Source organism: Polypterus senegalus, chromosome 2 (genome assembly GCF_016835505.1).
Source record: "Polypterus senegalus isolate Bchr_013 chromosome 2, ASM1683550v1, whole genome shotgun sequence".
Taxonomy (NCBI): Eukaryota; Metazoa; Chordata; class Cladistia; order Polypteriformes; family Polypteridae; genus Polypterus; species Polypterus senegalus.
Window position 1 is genome coordinate 261,540,107 of NC_053155.1, and position 26,923 is coordinate 261,567,029.

The window sequence follows — 26,923 nt, forward strand, 5'->3', positions numbered from 1 at the left end:
TGAGCCTATCCCAGCAGTATCTGGCACAATTCAAAATCTGAACCCAGCTAAGGAGCCAGTCAGTTCTAAGACGCAGCTAACATTCCTTACACTGGGCCATATTTGAGTCATGAATTAATTTCACATGCATGTCTTTGGGATCTCAGTGGGAAGAACCCACAGGAACACAATTAGAATTTTTAAACAACTGATAGACTGTGATTGAACCAGAATGTCAACAGACAATACTGTGTGAAACAGCATTAATCACTTCAAATGCTTATAACAAAATTATTGCAAAAAAAAAAAAATATTTCTAAAGACGTGTCTGCTATAAATGTGTCCTCAGTGAATTTAACCTTTTGTATGACATTCCTATTACCAAACATGTATTACATACTACCGTAAAATACATTGTGACATACTATATTTTTATTGGTTACATTTACAATCAAATACTACAGCAGCATTAGCGAACTTCATATTAAATAACACTAAAATATCCATGCATTTATCTTTTTTAGCCTTTATGCCTGTAATGGATTTAGTGGTAAAGAATATAACTTAAAAAGTCATTTCAGAATGATTTGTACTTGAATATATTAACTTAGTAAAGCAGTTATCAAGCAGTATGGATTAAAGCTGTGCCATGAAGACCTTTAAATCTCTACTTTAACAATATTTTGAAAATACAGTAATCCCTCCTCGATCGCGGGGGTTGCGTTCCAGAACCCCCCGCGATAGGTGAAAATCTGCAAAGTAGAAACCATATGTTTGTATGGTTATTTTTATATATTTTAAGCTCTTAGAAACTCTCCCACACTGTTTATAAATATTCTCCGCACAGTTATACAGTAAACCCTCGTTTACAGCGGTTGATCCGCTCCAGACAGATAAATGAATTTCCAAGAAGTAGGATTCTTTATTTATAAATCTAATATTTTCACAGTTAGAGCATTGAAAACCTGTTTACGACCTTCTAAATATGTTTTTTAACATCATTAGAGCCCTCTAGACATTGTCACAAGAACGAGACATGGACAGATAAAGGTTTGGGGCAGCCACCCGTATAATGTGCTATCCTGGCTGCAAAGTCGTTTTATCAAATAATCAGCACTGAAGTGCATTCAACTGAGTCCAAAACAAGACTGAGGAAACAAAGGAAAAGGGGCAGGTTTTAAAGGGGGAGACAGGAAGTGAGGTCATATGGATCCGGCACGTGGTCTTCCACCATTGGTTCATAGCCGGACGTGACATCAGAGGGACTGGAGCTGGTGTGGCCGACTTCCATTGGCTCAGTACCGGAAGTGATGTCAGGAGAGCAAGGTGAAATCCCCCAGGGATGGTCTACAGGCAAGGGAGAAAAAGAGTCAGTGCACTCTGCCACACCCCGACATGCCTCCGAACTGCCTTCACTCAAGCCCTTTAGCTGCCTCCCATGCGCACGTGTGTGACAACATGAAGTAACACCCTTTAGTCAACTTTTAGTCAAGTTTAAACTGTGCTCCATGACAAGACAGAGATGACAGTTCTTTCTCACAATTAAAAGAATGCAAACATATCTTCCTCTTCAAGGTGCGCCGTCAGGAGCGGAGAATGTCAGAGAAAGAGTAAAGTAAACAATCAAAAATCAATAGGGCTGTTGCGCTTTTAAGTATGCAAGCACCGCGATCAATGTGAAGGTAGCCTTTCAGTATTTTTTTACAGGCGCGTCCGTATCTTCTAAGCAAACAGCCACTGTGCAAACAGCCACTGTGCAAACAGCCCCTCTGCTCACACCCCCTCCATCAGGAGCAAATAATGGGGCCAATCATACGCCGCCCTGATGGTACTGCATGATGGATAAGTATCTGCCTGTATTTCTCAGAGAGAGTGACAGACAGAGAAAAGCAAACAATGAAAAATCAATACGGGCTGTTAGAGCTTTTAAGTGTGCGAAGCAGCGCACGGGAAGCATATCATATATCATTGAGGAGTTTTATTTAATATGTAATACGTGCTCTGATTGGGTAGCTTCTCAGCCATCCACCAATAGCGTCCCTTGTATGAAGTCAACTGGGCAAACAAACTGAGGAAGCATGTAACATAAATTGAAAGACCCATTTTTGTTTAACATTCTTTATTTTAATTTTGTATACCATTATTAAGAAGAAATGTTTAACAGATGCTTGCACTAATCAGCAAATCACCTGCAAAGATCATTGCACATATCCCAAGAAGCCTTCTAAATAAATTACTAAGAAAACAAAACTTCTGAGTCCTTTTCGCTGGGTACTCTGCTTGCCTCATCTCAGTAGATATACAAGTTGAATTACTTTTTAGCATCCAATCAATTTGTCTAGTATAGGTGTGTTTATGAATGTACACTGCAGTGAACTGCAGACAAGTCCAGGGTTGATGTCAGCCTTTCATCAGGTGCTCTGGCTTTTCAGAATAGGAAAGATTGTCCGAAAATTATTGTGAGGGGCTGGGAAAAATGACCAGTTGATGATCACAAAAGATGAGATCAAAGTTAGTGCCATGCTGAGGTCAAAACTAAAACGCCAGAAAGAGGATTGGTGTGTCTATAGTTAAACAGCAAAGCTAGCAAGAAAGTCAAAACAAAAGGAACATGAATTAGGCTTACTGTTCTTGTTTAAGAAAACTAGCTATTGCTAATAAATGATTTTCTTTTTTAAAGGTAGATTCACCAAGGAATGCCAGCATGCTGGTCAAAACCATACAATATTTGTACTGGAAACAACGCAGCCTTATGACTAATGACAAACACTATTGCCACCCAAACACTGTGTAAAACAAAAAATACATGAAAAGAACAGAAAAAATTGCTGAAGAACAATTGAAATGCAATCTAAAGTAACAGGCTCATTCATCTATCCATCCATTATCCAACCCGCTATATCTTAACTACAGGGTCACGGGGGTCTGCTGGATCCAATCCCAGCCAACACAGGGCGCAATGCAGGAAACAAACCCCTGGCAGGGCACCAGCCCACTGCAGACAAACTCATTAAGTAATTCAGAATTTCCAAATATTGCACGAATCACAACCAAATGAAATTTAAAATGAAAAACATGAACATTGGACCCAGACAAATCAAAAGCAAGTAAAACTGGTTTGATCATAAATGATTAAACAAATGACCAACAAGTATTATGTTCTTCCATTCTTCCAGACTTCTTTTTAGAAATATATGGAAGAAAATATATTGCTTTATTAGTCACAGTATTTCTGCAGGCACAATACCCAAAGATTCTTTCCTGTCAGTTATGCCTATGTTTTATCAGATTGACCATAACAAATAAAAAAATCAAAGCATTTCTCTTATAAATACAGTTACATTTGCATGGCTTTGCTAATATAAGACTCTTCACATGTGCTCTATTTTAAACAAATTGCATTTTCATGAAAATGAAACTCTGGAGGCACATAGCTCCCGGGAAATATAACTTCTGTGAACCCAAGGGCAGTTGGCTCCTTAGGCATTCTCTGACCATTCTACCATTATACATGCCACAGTTTGCTCTGCCTAATCTTCTAAAATATCCTGGGAGCAGTACGGAAACCCACAGATACAATAAATAAGACAAAACATATAGAATGATATCCAGAAGTTTCATCATGACTTATAAACAGCTTTTAAGTCTATTCCAGTACCTTAACCTGCAACTGCTCCGTCCTGGGTATGACGTTAATCTGCACCCAGCCCTGTAGGTAGGTCCTCTATTCTGCAGGGAAAAACCTGGGGTTTGGTGGCAGAATTGGCCCTCCAGCCACCATAAAACACCTCACACTGGTTCTATTCCATCTGAACTAGTGTGGTGCTGAGGTGTTACCTGTACTCGGGTACTAACCTGGGGTCCTGAGTTGGTTTGTCATGTGGTGGGTGCAGCAATGCGCTGTATCAGCGTGTGCTCCTAACCTCCTCCTCCTCCAGCATCTTAGGACTATTTGCCATAAGCCCTCTAGTGGCCACACTATTGAGAGAACAAATACAAAAATGTCCAGGACCATTGTGTTGTGGGATATGGGTTTTAACTAAAAGTTATTTTGACTCAGAAACTGATCAGTGAGAATATTGGTTTTCCCACTGCCCATTTCCCTTTGGAAAGTCTTTGTTATCAAATGCCAGATAAGAAAAAGTCTCCAGAAAACAGGTGAAAGGAGAAAATTCTTCATATTAAATGGCAAATAATTTAACACACATACAGTATATTTAAATTTAAGAGCTGCACATCTAATTTGAGACAAATAACAGTAAATGCTGCTGTTAGTGTTTTAAAACACTGGACTTGAACTTCAGTAGGTTAAATGCAATGCCAAGCCCTTGACAAATAGCATAATTCTCACTCTATTACATAATAATGGGGTTTTGCTATGAAAGGGGGAATTTAATCAGTTTTTAATTTGTTATCCTATAATCAACATTTTAACAGTTTATTAGCAAAACTAATCACCCAGTTGGACCCTAAACACATGAACATGAAAGCAGCACCAAAAGTTATAAAGCAGATTCCTCATTTTCCACTTCATGGTAGATATTATTTTTTTATGTTAACATACTGTATATATATAATGAAAAGTCCACTCACCTATCCAACCATTAACAAAAACACTATTTCCCACTAAGAAAATTCTGAAATTTGGCAGGGTCATACATCTAGGTCAGTAGGTATCCACTAAGGAATTATATTTAGTAAAAAAAAAAAACCCTACGATAGAAAAACTAAATACACCAAAATGACAGATTTGATTGAAATTCAGTGACATTATCAAAAATGAAAATTAGCCTACAAGTGTTTTTTTTATTTGTTATTTAATAATGTTGTCTCTCTAAACATTCACAGTCAGAGAGCTGCTGTTCTTCCGTTTAGCTGGTGTGTGAGACTGTGATAAAGAACAGAGAGAACACACGCAATAAGCTGGTGTCAGCTTCACAACAGGAGGATTTATTCTTGCTCTATTTTCTGTACTGTACTCAATGCAGCTCGCACAACCTGGAGGTGGAATAGCACTTAACTCATTTAAGCTGCAAAGATATCAAATGAGTGATTGAATCATTAACATAAGTAAACACGATTAATAGGAGTGCCTCTTTTCTCTCTGTCTCATTTTAACCTTTTAAGTCTTTTTTCACTCCATTCTTTTCTTAATTTATTTCTAGGTTTGCTGTTTTTTTTCCAACTCTCTACATTAATATTACGTATTATAACTTACTTGCTCTCAACTGCTCTGATAGCTTGATTTATACAAATGAAGAGTGCAGCAGAAGTAATTGACAGACCACGCAAATAGCACCAGTAATCAACAGAGTGGGCAGATGACTAAAGACAGGACACTGTTCCGGACAGGATAAAATATCCACTCCAGGCACTGATTTTTAATATACATTGACATTTGCAGACTTTAAAGGGAGACTACAAACAAATGAAAAATGCGAAAAGAAATTCTGTACTTTAAGAGAACAGAGTAAACAAATGAAAATGATAGACATCTAATAATGATAATACTATACACAAATTTCACATTATTCCTACTGATTACTATTTCAATTAAAAAGAACACAGTTTCTTCTAAAATGTTGTTTTGTAATGATCATCAACAAAAACCAAGTCACCAGGAGAAGCAGGAATGTTTTCTTAATGGATAAGAGTGTAAGTGACCTAATAATATTATCTTTATTTGGATATGCAAACTTCAGGGAGGAGTCGCAGTGGGGCCGTACGCGCATGCATGTGTGTTAAATTTCATGTTCATTGGAATTTATAAAGAGGAAGTGTGTGGAATGCGGAGTACACATAGTTTTATTTATCTGGATTTTTTGTGCATACACACATTTCCAGTTTTGTTTGTATACCATATTTCAGTGTAAATTCTACGTATGATGTCATACAAGAGGCTCATGGACTTTGCTTTGGCGAAGCTTATACACATAATAAATCAAAACTATCATACAAGTTAAGACCAATAGTAACAGTAGTGTTTATTACTGATTATTTTAGGGCACTCTTAAAGTGTCTAGTATACCTCTAGATAATTCAGTGTTCATGGTTTTGCATATACAGTACAATAAGATATTTTTTTGTTTTTATTTTTAACAAAAGATAAAAAGAGTTTGCTGTTTAGCAGGGAGAATACAAGAACATAAATCATAAGTGTACTGTGGAAATAAAGCCAATTCATCTTCTTCACTGTGGGATTGTTTTGATGCAGTAATTGTTGTGGTGGAAGCAACTACAGAAGACTGAAGGTAATTATTTCTACACTTATCACCCCATGAGATAATATCTTCCTGTTCCTAATCAGTTTTGGCTTTTGGATTTTTTTTAAGTTAACCAGTGGCAGCCAGGAATCAAATGAAAAAGGAAATCAGTTAATAGAAAATAAATTATTTTAGACCGATTTTAGTCACCATAATGAAGACGTCAGAACTAGTTGAACTCCCATTGCAGTTCTCTTGGATTTATAAATATATTAAATGTTTATTTTACATATTCATTTTTACTTGTCATATTATCCTTAGTATTCACAAAACATCCTTCTGCAACAAAGTCATTAAAATTTTTATGTCAGCCTATTCTTGCTGTAATTTAAGCATCTGAGTTCATATTTGCCAGACTGTAATACTGGATATTTGTGACTGTAACTCTAAATGGAATAAATTGAATAAATGAATAGCATTTTACTTCTTTAATTTTTTTACATTGTCAACATTTTAATAAGCAAGTCGTTTTAAAACATTTCTAAATGTTTTTTTTCCTTGTGGTAGACAGCTAATAGTGTCACCTTCTAAATAGTGAAGCTTACTTTAATGCTAGCGTGAAATCAAATTTTATTGACAGTTTACTGATTCAGCAGAATTGTTTTATAGATTTTTTGAGGGGGAAGACTAGAATTTGATGAGAATCTGTTCAAATGCTTTTTGAATACTAAGAAAGCACAGGATGTAATGCAACTGCAGCAACTGGTCTTGTCAGCATTTAGAACAAAAATTGCATTCAAAGCTTTGTCAAGTCTTAAATCTCATCTCTGAGCTGACAATGTGCTGCTTCGTCTTTTTGTTACAATGTGAAAAATAAAAGCATCACATTTCTGAAAGAGGTATTAGTGAAGCAGCAAGAGGAACTCATTCTTTTCAGAGTGTTAACATGCATTGTAAAAAGATTACTAGCTCTGTTTTGATTCTAGGGGGGAATGTCCTCTGTGAAAGGTTTGTGTATTAATCTTGCATCAATATTGGCACTCATCTTTTCTCCTTCCATTAAGGATTATTACAGGAACCAGATTAACCCTATTTGACTGACTCTTCCGTTATGGAAGGATGCTCCTTATAATTTGTCTGGCATCCCATTTGCAGCAATCCTCAGTCCAGCACCACCTGATGCTTGGATAGACTCCACACCATGTAGCCACATACAGCTTTTATGGAAAGGTAGGGAATGGCAAGCAAGGTTTTGCCCAGTGGCATTGTTTGGAGTAGGGGGCTTCCCAAGCTTTAGCCCCTGGTCATAGGTGTCAAGCCCCTGATCTTCGAGATGACACCCACACTTCACTTTGTGATATGCCAACTGGCACGAAACTACATAAGGGACCCCACCCCCCATTCTTTTGACTGTGGAAAACTAGAAGGGGCCCCGACTAGCAGCATTAAAGAGAGTGCCCTATTAGTCAACTGTTATTAAAAGCTCTCTACGTATGACATTTTCAATAGAGTTGGAGTCTTTGTTGTATTGTTGTGAATTTAATTGTGTCATTTCTCTTCTTGGCTGCATACTTTCTTAGTGGCTGATAAAGAAGGGACTTCTTTTTACCAGAGGGTTAAAGAACATTGACTACTCCTCAGGGTTATGTTTAAAATCTTAAATGATGAAGACGAGAAACTATTTACCACTTTAAAGATGAAAAACTGTCCACTCAATACAACCCTGCTAAAAGGAGAGAGCCAAAACTCAAAAGGAAGCAGGATATATTTTTAATGAAATGTATAAATTAGGGGAAATACATTACTATAATAAATAAAGTGTATATTGACATTCAAAATCAATGTTTTAACAAACAAATGAAACATAAGACAACAATACAAATGTCCAACAAAAACTGTCCAAAAAACAATAGAAGGATTTGATGTGATATCAAATAAGCCCTCAAACAGGCAAAATGAAGGGTCCCACATAAAACCACACCTCAGTAATCATCTACAGTACTTCAGGTATAAACTATGCCAGTGCAAAAAAAGTAAACACAAATCAGCATGTATGTTTTGGGAGCTTTTTCACCTTCATTTGGGCAATAATTATTTCTTAAAATGCTGGCCTGTATCACAGAAGAAAAACAAACTAGCATGCAACCATCCATCCATTATCCAACACGCTATATCTTAACTACAGGGTCACGGGGGTCTGCTGGAGCCAATCCCAGCCAACACAGGGCGCAAGGCAAGAAACAAGCCCTGTGCCAGGCACCAGCCCACCGCAGGGCACACACACACCCACACTTCAAGCACACACTAGGGACAATTTAGAATCGCCAATGCACCTAATGCCTACATGTCTTTGGACTGTGGGAGGAAACCGGAGTACCTGGAGGAAACCACGCAGACACGGGAGAACATGCAAACTCCACCTAGGCATGCAACCAGAACACAATAAACAAAAAAGTATCTTGTTTTGTTTTTGATTTCATTGGCGCCCAATTTATGATTGGTTCCTATCTTGTGCTCTGTGTTGCCAAGATCATTTGTAGCCACATTCTTATAACTAGATACAAGCAAATTCTTGCAATGACTGTGCAGATGAATTACCATAGATAGATATTTAATTAATCCCTAAGGGGAAATTCACATACTCCAGCAGCCACATACTGATAAAAACAATATTAATTAAAGAGCAATAAAAACGCAGTGCAAGTTAAAAAGTACAAGGTGGAGAGTGTGGCAGGTATAACAGTCTATACTCTTGTGTAATGTTAACGTTTACCCTCCCCCCATGTGGAATTGAAGAGTCGCATAGTGTGGGGGAGGAACGATCTCCTCAGTCTGTCAGTGGAGCAGGACAGTGACAGCAATCTGTTGCTGAAGCTGCTCCTCTGCGTAGTGATGATACTGTTCAGTGAATGCATTGGATTCTTCATGATTGACAGGAGCCTGCTCAGCACCCGTCGCTCTGCCACAGATGTCAAACTCTCCAGCTCCATGCCTACAATAGAGCCTGCCTTCCTCACCAGTTTGTCCAGGGGTGAGGCATCCTTCTTTTTTATGCTGCCTCCCCAGCACACCACTGCATAGACGAGAGCGCTTGCCACAACCGTCCGATGGAACATCTGAAGCATCTTATTGCAGATGTTGAAGGACGCAAGCCTTCTAAGGAAGTATAGTCCTGTGGCCTCAGGTGGTGAAGCAGCAGCCGCTCCATGGTCTTTATCACATGTGACGTCAGAGTGACAGGCCGGAAGTCATTCAGATCACCAGGACGTGATACATTTGGGACAGGGATGAAGCAAGATGTTTTCCAAAGCCTTGGGACTCTCCATTTTTCCAGGCTCAGGATGAAGATGTGCTGTAGAGGACTTCCCAGCTCCAAGGCACAGGCCTTCAGCAGTCATGGTGATACTCCATCTGGACCCACTGCTTTGCTGGCACGAAGTCTCCTTAGCTTTTTGCTTACCTGGGCATCTGTAATTGTGAGTGGGGGGAAACTTTCTCCTATTCTGGTATCAGCAGAAGGATGGGTGGCGGATGCAGTACTCTGAGGTGAGAGTGGGTTAGGGTGGTCAAACCTGTTAAAGAAGATGTTCATCAGGTTTGCTTTCTCCATGTCTCTCTCGATGGTGGCACCCCGCTTCAAGCTGCAGCCAGTGATGATCTTCATCCCATCCCACACTTCCTTCATGCTGTTATTCTGCAACTTCTGCTCCAGCTTTCTCCTGTACTGCTCCTTTGCCTCACTAAGCTGGACTCGGAGTTCCTTCTGCACGCACTTGAGCTCATGCTGATCATTGCCTTTAAAATACCTGTTCTTCTGGTTCAAAAGGCCCTTGATGTCACTTGTAATCCATGGCTTGTTGTTAGCATAGCAGCGTACTGTTCTTACTGGAACTACAGTGTCCATACAGAAGTTGATGCAGTCAGTAGTGCAGTCAACAACCTCCTCAATGTTCTCACTATGTGACCACTGCAGGATATCCCAGTCCGTAATTCCAAAGCAGTCTCTCAGAGCCTGGTGTGCCTCAGCGAACCACTTCCTGAATGAGCGTGTGGTTGTAGGTAGCTCCCTCACTCTCAGTTTTTAGTGAGGCTGAAGCAGAACCAGGTTATGATCTGCTTTCCCAAGCACAGGCAGTGGGGTGGTGCTGTATGCGACTTTAACGTTTGCATGCAGTAGGTCAATAGTCCTTTTTCCCCGGGTGTTGCAATTTACATACTGGGAGAAGGCAGGTAATGTTTTGTCCAGCATCACTTGGTTAAAGTCTCCAGAGATTAGTCTCCGGAGTGCTCTGTTTGTAGTTTAGCAACAGCGGCGTGGATGATGTCATCCACTATCTCCACATCCGCCCGAGGAGGGACAACAATGGCGTGTCCAAACTCTCTGCAGCAAGCGGAGATTTTGACGTTTACATGTCCAGGTTTGCACCACCTTGCGTTCACATAGAGAGCGAGTCCTCCTCTTTCTGCTTCCCGCAGGTATTTGCGTCTCTGTCCGCTCTAACTGTGCTAAACCCGGGTAGCTCCACATTGGCATCTGGGATGCTAGTTGTTAGCCACGTTTCACAAAAACACAACAAACTGCATTCTCTGTAGGTCCTGACATTTTTCACCAACGCAGCCAGTTTGTCTATCTTACTTGGTAGTGAGTTCACATTTCCCAGGATCACAGAAGGCACCGAAGGCTTGTATCGCCACTTCCTCGCTAGCCACTAAGCCAAAACCATGATACCACCTTCTTACCTCGTCAGGTAAATAGAGAACCACACCAACAAGGACCTTTGTTCTCAGCGCTAGAAGTTGACTACCTGAACAGATGAGTCTCGGCGTGTAAAAATCCATGTCCAAGTAGTAAAAAGTGTCCAGGAAACTAATCCACATAAAAGAAAGTGATAGGGGTGATCAGAGATTATGTCCAGAGATTGGGATGGTTGTTGGGTTCATTTAGGTCCAGCATTCCTTTACAACTGTTATACTTTATGATCATTGTCAAACTGGAGTGTTCAGTTTTAACCAGGTCATATTTCTAACTAAAGTAACCAGATTTTTGGCAGTCCACTGCCGTAAATCATAGAGGGTGGGAAGTTTTTTCTCTTTTTATGATTACCTCTTCTGATGACAAAGATCCCAATGACGAGTGGACAGACATGTAACGATTTATCATAAGAGTCCCTCATTACACCAATAACCAAAAACACAGGGGTGTTTAGCTGATTCAGTTTGATTCTTGCTGTCAAATAAGTCTTTCTTCTGACAACACAGCTAAAAAAACAGTTTACATGGTTGTAATATCTAGCTGATAATGTTAAACCAACCTAATAAGTTAATCACTGTTGTAATGATATTGAACTTCTCATTATCGCAGTAACAGTCCTTAGTAGTATGGTAAATGTTAATGTGTTTTTTTTTATTTGCTACCTCATTTTTCAAAAGAAGCAACTATTTTGATTTGTCAGTTCTTTGCCTTTCATCAAGGTGATAAATGATGAATGGTTTACTCTTGTATGTTACCTTTTCTCTATGCCTTTGAAAAATGAAGATCAAAAATGTTATCTAGAATTATGTTGTATTTACATGAACAGAATATCATTGCTGATTTATTTTTTGTTTGTTTTTTATTAAAAACATATGAAAAGTGTAGTTGATTCAATGATTTAATCATAGGTTTTTGAAAAAATCTGTTTATTTTGTATGGCATAGTGTCAATGCAATGTCTATAGAACTCTGAGAATCTACAGTATAAGGGAAGTAAATGGAAATCAGTTGACTGGGCTAATTTTAGGGAAACTTTCCAATGAACAGTCCCTGTATGGAGACTGCCCATTTATTTTTTTCCTGCTTACGATAAGTTAATTTTAAGGTGATTTAACACAACATTAAATTATAGGAGGAACATTAAATTATACAAGAGGACGTACCTCCATGGTTCTCATGGTAACAGTGTTTATTTTCTCAGACTGTATGTAATGGAAGTGCATGCAAAACTAACATCAACAAACACCTTGAAGTAATCTGCCTCTGAATGGGTACCAATATATTTTATTACAACGTTGTCTATTATATGTGATAATACTTAAACAGCTGCCGTGAACACTAATCTAGAGAGAAAAAAGAAAACTTCCCTTATTTCTATAGCACCCAAATTACCAGGTATTGAAGCACTGGTTTTAAATCTATTACTTTAGTAATATTCCACCAACACAGATGGCATAAAATACAGTAGCTTTTATATATTCTTCAAATGAAAAAGTTAAACGGTTCCTGCCCTCAACCACAAAATCTCTATTACTTTCCTATTAGCTAAACCATCATCTAAATTCGCTGTAATTGAACATCAAAGGCACATATGAGAATACAGCTGCACAACAAATTTCCAACATATGCCTTGAGATTAAACTCAAAGTTTTGTGATGAGTAGCATTTATTTTCGAAAAAGTCAAAATAGTCCTGCAGAAGATCTACGGAAATGTAGGTATGCTATATATAAGGACAAGCTGCAATAATAAATTGATAAAACACAGTTTAGATTCAGAAATGCTACAGAAAGAAAGAGTGATGAGGATGTTTAGAGAGACAGGACATACTGGAAAAAGCTATTCAAGTGCTCTGTGGAGTCGGAAAAACATAGCAAAGTAGAAGAATGTAGAATTTTATTGTTTTTGTAGTATTCTAGCTTTTCAGGAGGTGTTTACTACATAATTTTGATTTTTAATACTAAACAAAGCAGACGGAGTGGAGTGGGGGTTTGAAAAGTACTGGTGTTTATATTAGTTGGAAGAAGCATACATGATTTTTACACTTCAGATCTTTCATAAAGAACATTATTGGGCCATTTGAGAAAGTGAGAAGTGATTAATTAAAGAATGTCTTAGAGGACAAAGGCTACGTTCACATTATAGGCTTCATTGCTCAATTACGAAATTTTAAACATTAGATTAACATTAGAAAACATAAACATTAAATCATTAGATTTTTTTTACTAATTAGGGCTTAAATGTTGCATTTTTCATTATAAGTTGTTGCACTACTTAATGGAATGCTTTGTTTTCTCGAACAAGTAATACTGTGCAATATCCAGAACTCTCCAGCATGTGGACGCTTGGAGCACATATAAATCATTAACGTGAGAGTTGATTTTTTGTGTTTTGCTGCTATACCACTCCAATGATAAGGTACCCGATTGAACATAAAATCACAACAGAGAACCACGTTAGATTACAAATTATTCCTTTAGTGATTTTTATTACTATAAAATGGTATGTAGAATCTTCACAAACTGGAAACTATCAAGCACTGCACTACAGGCAAAAAAAAGAACATTGAACACCTCCACTTCACCTTCACCTCTGCCAGTTAAAGTAGACCATCATGTACATACATCGGAAGCTGTGATCGCCAACAATTTAATTGAAAAAAGAATGCTATATTAACTTTACCTCACTCAACACACAACTTCACAGGAAACTTCCCCTGTGGACTGACGGGCAAACTTTGCAACCAATCAATTTTTTTCCTTTTGTTTTGCCAAGGTTCCTACCCTTTTCGTACACTTTTACTTGCCGTCACCCATCTGTTTGTGAGTGCATCATCTCTAATTTTGCGCGTCACCTCGTTTGAATGTGCACGTCACCTTCTTTAATTCTGTGCATCACCTTCTTTGAATGTGGGCATCACCTTAAGTGTGCACATTTCCTTGTTTAATTGTGCACGGCACACCTTAAAATTTTTTGTCACTTGCCCTTCGGGGCCACCAAAAAAACTACTACAATGGACAATGTAAGCACAACTGGTATAACTGGATTAATATGAAGAAAAATTATGAAACTGAAAAAATAAATTGAAAGAAAGTGGGAAAATCAGCTGAATATTATAGTACACAGGAAGAAGACAGAAAAGGTTACGTTAAGACGATGTGAAGTTGAAATTAAGGTAATACAGTATATATTCAGTAGGGCTATTAAGAGAATGAATATGAAGCTCTGTAAGGACAAAGGAGAAGGATGAAGTGGTTTATTTAACAGTCCTAGGGCATGAATGATGTGGAGAGAGGATATGTGAAGGTTTATATGAACGTGTGTGGCAGACTAAGGCAAAGCTGGAAGTACACTGCCACAAGCACACTTATCATCCTTTAATGTCAACTTGGGCCCTGTGGTTATTGGGCCGCCGTACCAGAAAAGCAACCCACTTTATAGTGAAGTTCAGGCTTGATCAGCTAATTGTGCAACTAAAAGTCCAAGCTGGAATATCAGTCCTGGCCCGCACATTAAATTAAATCAGTAAAGTCTGAAAATGTCTAATGCTCCTATTTTTCAGGATGCTGCAGATGACAAATGGCCTCCTCCTGTCCTGTTTCAGGAAAACTGCTGACTTGTTGACTAAAATGAATTTTATTGAATGATACGAAATTCAGCTGGAGTCTCCAGTTTTCTGAAGAATCATCCAGTTGTTAGGATTCTTTACAGATATCACTCCTTTAGTTCCAAGTCCACATTGCATTTAGTCAATACCATACAAAATAAACAGATTTTTTGCTAATATAGTTAGTCCAGGAAAACAAATGCACATTTTTTCTTAAAAACATGTCTAAATTATTGGATCAACTACAATTTACATGTCTGTTTGATAATGAGATGATGATTAGTACAGCAGTGTGGTAGCCATTTTAGGACACTGTTATTTTTCATTTCCATTATGAAGCATAAGTATTGCTTTATGTCAAGTATGATTTGGCTCTTTACACTCATCATGCATCAGTCTTCACTTGTTATTTAGGCAGTGCATAAATAAAATATATCCATTTTCAGTCATTTTTTAATAAAACTAACTGCAATTGAGTAGTGGATGCAACAGCAGCAGAGGGAGGTTGGGTGTGATGTATAGTACATAAATAATAACAAAACCATTCCTATATCAATCAAAAGCTTTTTTAATGAATGTCCTACAATAACCATATTTACTGCTTTGATCATTAATAACATTAAAAGATTTTTAAATCCTTTATATTTTTATCAGTTGATGAATTAAGTGGTGGCGCAGTGGTAGCGCTGCTGCCTCGCAGGTAGGAGACCCAGGTTCGCTTCCCGGGTCCTCCCTGCGTGGAGTTTGCATGTTCTTCCCGTGTCTGTGTCGGTTTCCTTCGGGTGCTCCGGTTTCCTCCCACAGTCCAAAGACATGCAGGTTAGGTGCACTGATGATTCTAAATTGTCCCTAGTGTGTGGGTGTATGTATGTGCCCTGCACTGTAGTTAGGATATGGCAGGTTAGATGGATGGATGGATATATGAATTACCCAGAAATATTTACTGCTCTATAAATATTTTCTTTTATGATTTATTTTAACTAATTTCTGTGTCATAAGTATTTATATTGATTTTTTTTTAATTTTCAGTTCGCATTTTACAGTGACCCTGATTCTGGATTGTGCGTGTAAAGTAAAAGCCAACATAATGCATATAATTTTTAATTGAGGTTTCACAGCTGGCCTGGAGTTAGTACTTTCCCTTCCAGTCACTTGACTGTTTTTGTCACCACAGTGGTCCTTAGGATCATGTACACTGCAGGGCATGAGTTCTCATGTGCTTAGCACCAATACACTGGCCTGTAAAATTGCTGTCATGGATTTTCTGATCTTTATCAAATTTTTAGACTCTGTTCTTTGTGATGTGATCTTGAGGTTTTGAGTTTTTTTTTAGTGCAACTTGCTCCTTGTATTTTGTTTTTGACTGGTTTGTGTTTTTCTTTGCTGTTTACCCAATTGCATTCCCTTACATTTTTACATGTTTCATTTTGGTACTTTTAGTCATGTGGTGTTTCAGGACCCCTTGGAGCAGGCTAGTGGGTCAGCACAGAAAACAACATTGGCCATCACACAGTAATAGATCACATAAAGGTTGTCCCTTCTCACATTAATGGAATTTAGACTCCTAAGAAAAAAGGAGTCTGCTCTGCCCTTTCTTATAGAGTTCCTGTGTATTACAAGACCAGTCTAGTCTGTCACTGATGTGGACCCCAAGTACATGTAGCAGTAGTCACAAAGATCACTCAAAGACATCAAGAAGGTTTGGGGCACCCACCCGTATATTATGTCCTGGCTGCAAAAGGTTAAAGTTTTGAGTAGATCTTTACAGATCAGAGTCCACAATTGAACTGCCCCTTTGATAGAAAAGATGGTGTCTTTATTTGGAAGCACCGGAATTGACGTCTTTGGAGGTACCGGAACCAGAAGTGACATCATTGGCGCTGCCAGGACTGGAAGTGATGTCTTCAGAGGTGCTGGAACTGGATGTGACCCTGTGGGGTTTCCAGAGAATGGTCTGCAAGGGATTGAGAAAGACAGCGCACCCCGCTGCCCCCTGGTCAGATGTGGAATTGCCATTATGCAGGCGCTTTAGTTGTTTCCTACTTGCAAGTGTGTGACAAAGTGCACCACCTCCACATTCACAACCACTCCCTGAATAGTGACCAGGCATGGAGGTTGTTTGGTGTGTCAGTAACCAGGGGCCTCATGTATAAACAGTGCGTACACACAGAAATGTTGCGTAAGAACTTTTCCACGTTCAAATCGCGATGTATAAAACCTACACTTGGCGTAAATCCACGCACTTTTCCACGGTACCTCATACCTTGTCGTACGCAAGTTCTCCGCTCGGTTTTGCAGACTGGCGGCACCCAGCGTCAAAGCAGTGCTACTGTTCCTGTGTGGTTACACTTTATTTTCCTGACGCGGCTTTATAAATACACCGAAACTAACCGCATATTGTTTATTAGTGTAATGCATCTGATTGTAATTAACTTGTAACAATATAATGGTAGAGGGAACAGCCATAGTATTCCAAATACCATAACTGCTTTAGCGTTGTTACTCTCACTTCTTCTTCTTCTTCTTCTTTCAGCTCCTCTTTTTAGGAGTTGCCACAGCGGATCATCTTTTTCAATATTTCTCTCACTGCACCACTCCCCGGTTCCTTTGTTTTGATTATGTTAAGCTGCTGACAATTCTCTTTGCGCCAGGAAACAATGTCTTCCACATGACTCCTATACTCACCCCACTTATCAATAAAAACCATTAATATAAAATTTATGCAAGTGACATGACCTGGGGCCTCATGTATAACGCCGTGCGTAGAACTTGCACTATAACATGGCGTAAGCACAAAAGCCGAAATGTGCTTACGCACAGAAAAATCCAGATGCAGCAATCTGTGCGTACTCCAACTTCCACGTTCTTCCGCTACATAAATCCCGACCAGCGTGAAAACTAACGCCGTGCACGCATTATGTAACGCCCCAAATCCTCCCAGAATTACGCCTATTTGAATATGCAAATCAATATGAATCGCCCTTAAGCGCAGCCTTCTGTGAAAAGACAATGGGAAAAGCACGGGAAAATATAAGAATTTCAGCGAATACCAAGTGGAGGCAAAGGAAAAACATACTATTTGTTCAAATAAACCGTGGTATAATCAACAAAATGAAGTTGATCGAGTGACATAGCGTGTTGGAGAAACTTGAAAGCTCACATTCACAAAATCGCACAGTGTCGGAAATAAAAAAGAAGTCACATATCAAAGTTGCCGTGAAAAGAAGAGTTGTAAGCCCACTGTCTGAGTGTCATATGAAAGTTTATTAGGGTACAGAGAAAAAAGGCACACGGTGGGGAAAAAGCACGAAATGTCAACTTCAATCTCGACATTTCCACTTTAATCACGTAGTTTATTTTGTCATTTAGTAGAACATCATAAACTTCATCTTAAAATCGTTTAATTAACCAGTTTCTCAAATCACATCGTAATTAAAGTAGCACGTTAAATGCTTTGTTTTGTATTTGATCTTCTACTCGTATGTGCTCTATGTGTGTGAATCACTACTTGCTTCTTAAACTGGCTCTCTTCCTCCAACTGGACACAGAGTCCATTACATTTGTGATATTACAGCTCTCTGAATAACTAAAATACTGAGATGTATACATGATGTCATTTTCATGATGATAGGAGCTAAAGCACATTATTAAACATGGGTTTCATGAGCCTCGTGCTCATGACAAGCATTTATCTTTTGTCGAAATTTGTCGCTGCGTTTTTAGCTGTGTTGTTATTTTCTCTTTCTGTTTTATATTCAATATATATTGCGTGCGCCCAAGAGTCCTTGCTTTTCTTTCCCCAAGTAACCGATCACCACACAATCAGCTCTGTAATAGACGTTAAGCCATCTGTAAGCTTAGCGCCGATTCTTCAAAACGTTTAAAGAACATTGAAATATCTTCATAGTACATGTTTAATTATTCTATTCTTCACGACACTCCCAGGGAAGAATATAGATTATTTAAATGAAGTTAAAGTTTTATGTGTATAATTTAACAAACATATTTTGCTGCATTTCACCTTAAAAATATGTAAATACGCGCTTTATAAAGTGGCCCAGGTTGTGAGATATTATAACTGTAGTGCAAGTTTACAGTGGGGTGATTGTACTTATAAGTACAAACCGTTCTACAAGGAGCAATTGATTGAGTGCATTTAAAGTTCTTGGGATTAAACTGTTTCTGAACCGCGAGGTCTGTACAGGAAAGGCTTTAAAACGTTTTGCAGTGGCTGAGACAGCGTGTCCTTAAAGCTGTATACCGATAATTCTCTTTCCGATCAGCTGCTGCTGTGATTCACACTCAGATGCAGTGATATAAATACTCCGAGTCGTGCAGTGAGAGTAATATGGAAAAAGATGATCCGCTGTGGCAACTCCTAACGGGAGGAGCTGAAAGAAGAAGAAGAAGAAGTGAGAGTAACAACGCTAAAGCAGTTATGGAATTTGGAATACTATGGCTATTCCCTGGACCATTATATTGTTACAAGTTAATTACAATCAGATGCATTACACTAATAAACAATATGTGGTTAGTTTCTGTGTATTTATAAAGCCGCGTCATGAAAATAATGAGTAATCACACAAGAACAGTACCATTGCTTTGACGCTGGGTGCCGCCAGTTTGCAAAACCGTGCCGAGAATTTGCGTACAACAAGGCATGAGGTACCATGGAAAAGTGCGTGGCTTTACGCCAAGTGTAGGTTTTATACATCGCGATTTGAACGTGGAAAAGTTCTTACGCAACATTTCTGTGCGTACGCACCGTTTATACATGAGGCCCCTGGTGTTATATTTTTTAGTTTGAGGAGTACAGACTTGTGAATTTCCCCTTGGGATTAATAAAGTATCTGTCTATCTATCTATCTATCTATCTAGGCTGAAGAAGACAGAACTGTTTCTTGTAGTACTCACATCTACATCAGAGAAACAGTCCTTGAGCCTCACCAACCAGACAGACAGTCCATTATCCAGGACACCATAAGCTCATCCACCTGCATAAACCTGAGCTTACCCCTTAAAAAGTATGCCTGGATGATATTGAAGGCACCAGAGAAATCAAAAAACATAACCCTCACAGTGATTCCAGCTTTGCTCACATGGCAATAAGCTTTGTTAGGCAAAAAAATAACTGCATCCTCCACTTCAATTTTTATCTGATTGGCAAACTAGATCCAAATTGCCTTTCACAAGAGGACCCATCATTCTGTTACAAACACTGCAGTGCTCCTTTCATATTCCTAGGTCTATTAACTTCTTAACTCAAACCCTGTGTACTCCCAGAAAGTGTTTGCACCCACACCATTCCTTTAAGTCCTCTTCTGATGTCACCTGAAAGTGTAGGGTCTGCTACTGTGAGTGGAACAGAAAAAAACATTCACCCAGGATTAATTCCAATTCTCTCCATCCTCATCCATATCGTTGTCCCACATCGCAATATTGGCCTCAGACTTTATTCAGGGGAAGCTAGAAACAGTGACTTTTTCATTCACTTGTATTATATAACCTTCTGCCCTTTCCTATTCTGGAGTATTTCTTACATTTAGCATAAGGAGGTGAGTTTATAAGTGTAACAAGTCTAATTATATTTTTCCTCTGGTTTCCTTCCCTTACTTGAATGTCCTTATGAACTAGTGGATAGAGTATTGAACTTTAAAATTAAAAAATGACATTTCAGTCTTCATATTTGATTTACTGATGTGCTGATGTGTGCTCCAATAGAAAAAAAAATGTTCTGTGGAAAAATGAAAGCAGAGTTTAGCTGTCTTAGGCCAATTAACAGCCTTCAAGACATCATTCAGCATCATATGTTTCACACTGAAATTGTTAACTGTAGAAAAATAAAATGATCAGCAGCTTTGTCAGTAATGGATGATGTCTGATGTGCCCAGCTACTCTGATGTCTCCTTCCATGGCTGACAGCAGCAGGTTAGTCAAACAGTAGTGACAACAACTGCCACAGCAGGATGATCAGATGAAAAACAGAACTGAAAAGGGTCAGTAGCATCGTATTAAAATTGCACACTTTTATTCAAGGAAAATAAGAAACAAAATAATTGGAATATAAACAGATCCAATAAGGACATGCAAGACTGTAATGACACTTTGTCCTAGGGCCATCATCACTACAAGAGGTGACTGGGGACTCAGTACCTAAAGGGTTGACCACCTAATGGAAATGTATTTATCTTTGGAAATTTTGGAAGATTTGCATATTGAGGAATGGACAATATATACTGTAACAATAAAGATCACAAGATATTGCGAAGGTTTGGGGCAGCTACCCGTATAATTGTTTCTGGGTTCTTAATAATCAGATCCATGTTCACACTATTCAGTCCAAAACAGAACTAACTCAATATTAACAAGATGACGGCTTTAAAGGCCATTACAGGAAGTGATGTCATCATGACTGGAACCAGAAGTGATGTCATTGGCTGCCCCAGAGCCGGACAGGATTTCCCTAGAATGGTCTGTAAGAGATCGAGAGGGAGAATTAGTGCACTTCGCCACCCCCTGGTCTGGCGTGGAATTACATGTATTCAAGCCCTTTAGTTGCCTCTTAAACACAGGTGTGTGACAATACCAATAACTTTTGTTACGTAAAAAGGACCTTTATATGGTAGAAGAGAAATTTTATAATTTGCCTTAAACTTAACTGGAAGCTGTTAAGACTACAGTAACAACAAGAATTATACAGTGTGTGCCCATTCCTCACAGTAATGTGAATAATAAATGACAGATTAGTGTCAAAATAGCACATCATTTTGTCTGATTTGTCAAAACTAATATGTGCAAAAATTAATATTAAGACTTGTTGAGTTAATTGTTGACAGATTTTGTTCTGTTGGTGGTCTCCATAGTATTTCTGTGACTTTTTGTACTATGACATCATCCGTCATGGCATCTCCATTGACAGACCAGCTTTGCAGTTATACAGTCTATGAAGATAAACTGGGAGCAGAATTCTTCTCTGGCACTAACATAAAGCTGGCTGTCTTCCATCCACAGATTCATACTCATCACTTTAAAATTTTTAGATCATAGATTTGGGTGTGTTTCAGTCTGGGATCCAATTGTCCAGAATCTCTCTCTTCTTTATCTAGCACTTGCTGACAACAGAGTGACTGAACACCAACCACATTGTGGACTTCTGTGTGTAGGACTGCTGTCACTGACTACGCTGCTCCTCGCATGTCTTGAGAGGAGGTCACATAATCATGCAGATGTCAAGTGTGAAGAAATCTGTAGCCAAATCAACAGCCTTGCACATTGGCAAAACAGTCTTGCTGAAAAACTAGAGCGGACATTAAATTGAGGTTTTATAAAAGCTTAACCTTTTCAAACTTTCTTTAATCCTAGGAGGTCTGAGATCTCTTTTGTGAACTGCATGTGGTTATCTGTTTCTCCGGTTTAACCTTCTAAATTACTTTGATTAATGTCTTACTTTTGTTGTTTAATGCAGTTAGTAAATTTAAACTCTTCATGTAGTTTTATTATTTTCAATATATGATATACCTAATTAACTCACCTGATAAATAATGCAGTATGTATCTATACTTAGGCAAGCAGTGAAGTGCAGTGGCAATGCCTTTCGGCTTCAGACTACAAGGATGCTGGTTCAGTGCCAGTCTCCAACTCACTGTGTGACTCTGGGCAAGTAACTCAACCTGCCTGGGCTCCAATTGTTAAAAATTACATGTAAACAATTGTAATGTATTCTGATCTTGTAAGTTGCCTTGGGTAAAGGCGTCTGCTGTATACAGTAATACAGTACAATAATAATTATAATACTTACCATTACTTTCCTGGCATTTTTCTTAATGCATGGTGTTTTCAGTTGGTTTGGAATAAGCATCTTCTAAATAATCCAATGCAAATTAAAATGTCTGTAATATTCTACTCAGCTGCAGTTATTTCATTATTGTACCAGCCAACACCCACCACACCTCACTTCAGAATTATGTCATTAGACTCTCTGAAAGGTCTGCAAAGGAAAACTATACTTAGAGAAGCTTTCTAAAGTCAGGCTTATTGAGGCCAAATGTGCTTTAGTGGCAGATGAACAGTTTCTAAAGGTTGCACTCCACCTGCCCACCGCCACCAAATTGTTAACGTCTAATCTTTCACATTAATTCACATTCACAACTAATATATACATTAGTCTTACTTTCTGCTTCATAATGATACTTTCTGGGTCAAGAAAGTCCAAAGTCTTCATTTGGATGATTTGGGATCTTCAGTGGCAAGCTCTCTACTCAATGGGTTTTGAGGCAAGATTCATCCATATGATCAATACATTATATTCATCAACCACGATGTTTGGTCTTTGAAGTTCTTGAAAAACTCACATCTTTTCTAACTGCCAAGCAGGGATGCCCCCTTTTCCAACTGCTTTTCCATCTTTTACTCAAGCTGTTGATTTGAGGGCTCATGAGTTAATTAGTCTTGATGCATGACAAGACAAAATATCACTGTACTCAGGTGACATATTTCTGTTTTTTGGTAATGCACCTCTTTCTAAAGTTATTTGATTCCTACAAGGGTCTCTATAGTCATACGATAAACTGGTCAAATCTGCTTTCTCTGTAAATATTACTCTTTCCATCCTTCCATCCCTTCAGCTACCTCAATTATGTACTTAGGTATAGATGTTTCCCCCTTGTTTCCACATGCCATTTCTCTTAATTATTGCCAGCATTCCCGAGTGTGAGAAATTCAATAATTTCCTAGTCATCAGTGTGTATGTCTTTCAGATCTGAAGTGCCTATTTGAAAAATAAATATTTTTCCCTACCTCAGTGCTTCCTCTTTCTTCTCCCATTAAGCACTAACCTAATATTAAGTCATTTCTATCTAACATATGAGACAAAAGAAGACCTGTCGTTGAATATTGCACATTCACAGAGCGTGACACACAAAACAAGCTTAAATACACAGAGAATGAAGGTTGAAGTAACAAAGCAACAGAGAACAAGATAAAAGAAGCAAGGACAAGGTAGCAGATGTACCATACCTACAACTAGACAAAGATTAAAATCAGTATCCTCATGTATGTTTTTTTTCTAGATCTTTCTTACTCCATCTTTCCAGCAGAGGCTGTCTGACTTAGGCACAATTGCTGAAAATGTTGCCCTTGTCCATACCCTTTCTTTCTTTGTCTGGAAATACTGCTTTTTTAATTTGACCCTTTTGAGATTCTTGGTGGTGAGGATCACTGAAGCATCTGGTCCCTTTATGGATAAATGACACTGTTAGTCTGTGCACAGATGGTCCTTTAGCTTTTTACTTTACAGGGATTAATTAGTGCAGTACTGCTGTCCACTTGATAGTTCAAACAGGCTCCATGGTTGTCATTTACAACCTTGAACTCTGCTAGGCTGGTTTTGGGGTTATGGGCTGGTTGGGTGCCAGACACATTGTTGTTATTTTATTACATGTTAAAATTGTGTTTTTTTTTTAAAAGATTTTGGCTTTTTGTGTCATTCAATAACAATTTGATAAAAAAATCAGCCTTATAGTTTTCTGACTTAACAATGAACTGCATTCTTACCTGACTCTAGCACAGATTTATAGAAGATGAAGGATTGTCTGGAAACTGTTCCTTTTAGTTCATGTGCTAAAAAATACACTACAATTTGGCTTCACTTGGGACTTTAAAACGGGTCCTGTTTTCTGTGTTCTAATAAAAACTGCACTTTCAGACATTTAAGTTTTAAACCACACAATGAACACTGTCATCCTAGACATTATTGTTGGATGATGATGTCAGCTTGTTCTACTTGTAAGCAGCAACACCATTCTGTTATACAGTCTTTGGTTGACTTACTTTTGATAGAACAAATTACTTTGTACTTACCTACAAGAAACAAGACATTTGACAAATGACAGGAGACAATTCAGTCCATCAAGCCCCTTTGTTTAGCTGTCCCAATGTCTCATCCAGATTCTTCTTAAAATTAGCCAATGTTTCTGCTTTAACTACATGTCTCAGTAGTTTATTCCAGAGACCCACAACTCCTTGCATAAAGAAATGCTTCCTAGCGTCAGTCTTAAATGAATTTCCCTTAAATTTCCACTAATGTCCTCAAGTATGTGATTCAATCTTAAGCTGAAATAATGATGCTGGATCTATTTTATCAATGCCTTTAAGGATTTTAAATATGTGGATTAGATACCCACACAGTCTCCTCTGCTCAACAGGTTTAATTCAATGAGTCTGTCAAAGTAGGACATGTCCTTAAGTCCAGGGATATACCTGGTGGCTCTTCTCTGCACAGCATCAAGGGGTATGTCTTTCTTATACTGTGGCGACACAAACTCCACACAGTATTCTAAATGTGGTCTTACTAGTGCATTATATAATTTGAGCTTAATGTCCATTAACTTATGTTTGAAGGTATAACCTAACCTATTTATGATATAACCTAAGATTTTATTTTCTGTTTTAATTGCTTCTGTACATTGCTAAATTGATGTAAATGTTGTGTCAACATATACCATTAATCCTTTTCAGAGGTTGCTGACATTCCCTTTCCCTACATGTGGCACTTTGCACTTTTCTATATCAAAAAGCTTTTTCTAAGTGTTCGCCCAATTCTGAAGCTTGTCCAGGTCTTTTTGAAATTTTTTTTGCTGCCTCCTCAGTGTCCGCCATCCCTCCAATTTTGTTGTCATCTGTGAATTTCACAAGTTTACTAGCTATACTAGAATCAATGACATTAATATACTGTAATTTAGAAAAAGTAATTATGGAAGAACAGACCCCTGAGGGACTCCAAGAGGAGCATTTTCTTCTCATCTGTACTCTTTGTCTGTTGCCGACTAACCAGCTAGAGATCTAGTTTTGTTTCTAGATGCAATTATACTTACCGTGCAGTGCTAAATTTGACTGTCTGCAGGTTAACTGAATATTTCTTTATATATGTAATCAAACATGTTAGGGGCAACTCTGCCCTGCATAGCAAGCTTTCCAATTGAGGTTTGCACTGTTTATTTCATACTTCTTTTGTTACTAAATAGATATTTTATCTACAAAAGAATGGAAGCAGTACATTCCAGCTTACTCACTCGCATTTAGAAGCATTTTTCTGTTTCTGTTCTGTTTTCCTCACTGTGTATACTGCTCAACATGAATAAACTACTTAGTAGATGTTTACAAGATTCTTAAATAAACGTTTTCTAATATTTCATCTTCATATTACCAGATTAACTTATTTCTTTTGCTTCCATTTCAAGTAAAAAGTAAGAATTCAGGCTTGTGACAACTTGCTGCACTTTCACAGGTGGGAGTGCATTGTTGCCGTCCAACACAATAAGACTACAATAACATTCAAAAACACTAAATACAACCACTTCTTATAGGGGAAAGCAGTACTGATGTAAAAGAAAAGAAAATTGCATATGGGCCATAAACCTGTATTTACTGAAATGGCTACTGTAATTTGACTACTGGTCCACTAAGAATATCTGCTGCTTAATTCAAATTCAACATCATGTAAAACTAAAATAATGACTATATGAAATGAAATTAGCCTGTTAGTGCAGTAGTTGGGACTGCTGTCTGAAAGGTCCTGTGTCCTAGATTCAATTACAACTATAGTATGGGTATATATATACCTGTTTATGTGTTTATTTTTTTAAAGAGCTTCCGTAAAAAGACAAATTTCAAATAAAGTACTATCTATCTATCTATCTATCTATCTATCTATCTATCTATCTATCTATCTATCTATCTATCTATCCTAGTCAATATGTGTATCTCTATGTCAATAGGGTGATTTTTCAGGTACTACCATTTCCTCTAAAATTCTAAACATGTCAAAGTTAACTTTATTGGTAACTGGGTACCGGCCCGTTTTCACTGTGCATTGGTTTTTGCCTTGTGTGTCATGCTATTCGGATAGACTGCTGAAAAACTGTGCCCCTATTTTGGAATAATCAGATTCATAAAATGAATGAATGATTTATTTATCTACACTGCTTTGGTTCACAAACATGCCCAAGTAACCTGAACAACCCAGGCAAAGTCTGCCTGGAAGAATGGGCCAAATCACTCTGATAAAGTGTTCAAAATGGTATGTGCAGTGCTAAAAATCTTCAACCGCCACCCCACACACAGTACATATAAAATGCATGTATGGTAGATTTTTTTATTTGGCCGATGCTTTTATCCAAGATGACTTACATGAGATACAATTGGTTTCATTTCTTTTGTCTTTCTGATTGGAGCACATCCAGTTGTTCATGGTCACAGAGTATCGGTAGCGGGATTTGATCCCATAACCGCAAGAATTTCAGGTCCAAGTATTTAACCGGATTACTTCAAAAGACTTCAATCTGTCATTGCTGAAAAAGGGGTCTACAAAATACAAAAGTGTGTAA